Source organism: Mastomys coucha, unplaced genomic scaffold (assembly GCF_008632895.1).
Source record: "Mastomys coucha isolate ucsf_1 unplaced genomic scaffold, UCSF_Mcou_1 pScaffold20, whole genome shotgun sequence".
Classification (NCBI taxonomy): Eukaryota; Metazoa; Chordata; class Mammalia; order Rodentia; family Muridae; genus Mastomys; species Mastomys coucha.
The window spans coordinates 68,908,812-68,912,389 of record NW_022196903.1 but is presented as its reverse complement, the minus strand read 5'-3'; positions in this window follow the sequence as shown (position 1 = coordinate 68,912,389).

Here is a 3,578-nt window from a genome sequence, read left to right as displayed (position 1 = left end):
AAATTCTTGCAAACCGAAAAAAAAAAAAAAGGGCTTTTCTGTTGAGTTTTCTCTGTAGTTTAGACTTTTTAAGACATTTTTAGTATTAACTCTTGGTTAACTGCTTTTTTGTGTGTGGTTTGACACATTTCTCCAATTCCTAGATCAAAATTTCATTTCCCTGATTTATTTTTGTTTATGGAAACTTCATTAATATAAACAATGCATTCTCACTACTAAGTTCCCCTGTATGACATTCTTTTGAAATTGGTATCCATGCATATACACAGTTGGCAAGATTTCCTTCTATTTTTTAGTTGTATTAAGTATTTACATTTTGTGTTTGTTGTTAATCAATTGGGCTATTTTTTACATGAAATGAAATGTGATTCTGCATCCCTGACCTTTAAGCGAATATGCACTTACGACATTACTGTTTAGCAAGCTAAATACCTCTTCTGCCATTGTATGTGAATAGGTTTCTCCCTACAAAGCAGTTAACAGACATATGTGAATTTATTCCTGGATTTTCTACCATGTTCTTTTATTTGAATGCCAGTACTAGAGATCTTTAATGGCTGTATTTTCACACTTATTTCACTGTCAGGAAATGTGATACTTCATTTTAACATTATTTTTTTCTGAAGATTACTTTCTCTTATGTAAGTACTTCTTGACATTATATGGATTATTTTGTTTTTTCTTTAGTTAATCTTACTGAGACTTTCATAAGAAAGTATAAAATTCTACTTAATTTGGTAATTTTGTATTCTCTAGACATTTTAACAATGTTGGTTTCTCCAATCCTGATCACAGTATATATTCAGATTTATATACAGTTTCTTAAAGTTCACCAGAAATGTTATGCAATTCTTTTTTTAAAACAAATTTCGGCTTCATGATTAAGTTTGTTCTAGGGAATTTTATTCTAATTGATGCTACAATGAATATTGTAGTTGATGTTTCATGCCTAAATATGTTCTTTATAACTAGTTTGAGTTCAGGATCTTTTGAACAATACTTTCTGTAATGTCTATCTCTTTATGAAGTGTGTGGTTGCTTCAGTCCTGTATTGAGGTTGGAACAGGATGATCTTAGGAGGTGGAGGCAGGAGGGTACTGGAGGGTACAGGAGAGAGGTCAGGTAATTTAATAAAATTATGAAGCAGTAGGGGATGAGGAACTGGAAATAGCCATTGAAGGGTCCCAGATACCAGGGAAAAGAGAGACTCCCAGGACCCAACAGGGATGACTTTAGCTGAAATGCACATTAAAATGAAGATAGAACATGTAGAGACCACCTCCATTAGATAGGCACAGCTCCTGGTCAAGGGGTAGGACCAAACACATCTCGAAGTTTTTGTTTTTGCTAAATATTTATTATTAGATATTTTCTTTATTTACATGTCATATGACATCTCCTTCTCCAGGTTCCCCTCTGAAAAGAATAAAATAAAATAAAATGAAATAAAAATGAAAAAAAAAAAAAAAACCCTGTTCCCTCTCCCCTCCCCCTGCTCACCAAACCACCTTTTCCCATTTTCTGGCCCTGGCATTCCCCTACACTGGGGCATAGAAGTTTCACAGGGCAAAGGGCCTCTCTTCCCATTGATGACCTACTTGACTATCCTCTGCTACACATATGCTGCTGGAGCCATTAGCACCACCACGTGTACTCTTTGGTTGGTGGTTTAGTCCCTGGGAGCTCTGAGGGTAATAGTAACATATTGTTGTTCATCCTAAGGGGCTGCAAACCCTTCAACTCCTTGGCTTTTTTCTCTAGCTCCTTCACTGGGGACCCTGTGCTCAGTCCAATGGATGGCTGTGAACCTCTGCTTCTCTATTAGTCAGTCACTGTCAGATCCTCTCAGGAGACAGCTATATCAGGTTCCTCTCAGCCAGTACTTGCTGGCATCCACAATAGTGTTTGGATTTAATGATTGAACATGGAAAGTATTCCTAGGTGGAACAGTCTCTGGATTGTCCTTTCTTCAGTCTCTGTTTCATAGTTTGTCTCTGCAACTCCTTCCATGGATATTTTGTTCCCACTTTTAATAAGGAAGTAAGTATCCAGAAACTGGATATAGTGCTACCAGAGGACCCAGCAATACCACTCCTGGGCATATACACAGAAGATGCTCCAACATGTAATAAGGGCACATGTTCCACTATGTTTATAGCAGCCTTGTTTATAATATCCAGAAACTTGAAACAACCCAGATGTCCCTCAACAGAGGAATGGATACAGAAAATGTGGTTCATCTACACAATGGAGTACTACTCAGCCATTAAAAACAATGAATTTATGAAATTCTTAGGGAAATGGATGGATCTGGAGAATATCATCCTGAGTGAGGAAACTCATTCACAAAAGAACACACATGGTATGCACTCTGATAAGTGGATATTACCCCAGAAGATTGGAATACACAAAGTACAATACCCAAACCACAAGAAATTCAAGAAGAAGGAAGGCATCTCAAAGTTTTAACACAGAAATGTCCATGTCCAAAGGGAGAACAGGGACAAAATAAAAATGGAGCAGAGGCTGGAGGAAGGGCTAACTGGGACTGCCCCATCTTGGGATCCATTCTGTCTGTAGACACCAAACCCAACATTGTTGCTGTTGTAAAGAGATTCTTGCTGATAGGAACCTGGTGTGGCTGTTCCTTGGGAGGTTTGGCCAACAACTGACCAATGTAGATGTAGATATTGATGTTTGGAGCCAACAATCAGACTGAGCTCAGGGACCACGTTAGGGAGCTGGCAGAAGGACTGGATGAGTGGAGGGGAATTGCAACCCCATAGGAACTACAACATAATCTGGCCTGACCACCCAGTTCTCCCAAGGACTAGACCACTAGCCAAGGAGTTTACAAGGAGAGACTCATGGCTCCAGATATATATGTAGCAGAGGATGGTCTTCTCTAACATCAGTGAGATGGGAGGTCTCCTGTGGAGATTTAATGCCCCAGCATAAGGAGATGTTGGAGCGGTGGGGCAGGAGAAGGAGAGTGGGTAGGGGAGCACCCTAATAGAGACAAAGGGGAGAGAGGAGAGGGTGAAAAAGATATTATTTGTGCATAAGAAAGTATTTATCTTGTTGATCTATAAAGAAATAAGAATGTACAGTTTGTTACTGAATAACATAATAAAAATAATCTGATATTTTATTTATTTATTTATTTATTTTATTATTATTAATATTATTTATTTATTTATTTATTTTGGTTTTTCAAGACAGGGTTTCTCTGTATAGCCCTGGCTGTCCTGGAACTCACTCTGTAGACCAGGCTGGCCTCGAACTCAAAAATCCACCTGCCTCTGCCTCCAAAGTGCTGGGATTAAAGGCGTGGGCCACCACCGCCCAGCCTGATATTTTATTTATTATTTTACTATTCATTTCGATGGTCTTTGTTTCATAAATTTTGCCTGAATACTTTTCATGTTACTATAATGCAGATATTGCATTCTCCAGCAGCAATATTTACCTGTCTTTGATTTCCTACAAGGTTTCTGATAGATTGTGACTTGATACTCAGACATTAGAAGTAAAGAATTAATTTTTTCTCTCTTAATGAAGAAATGACTATTATTTCC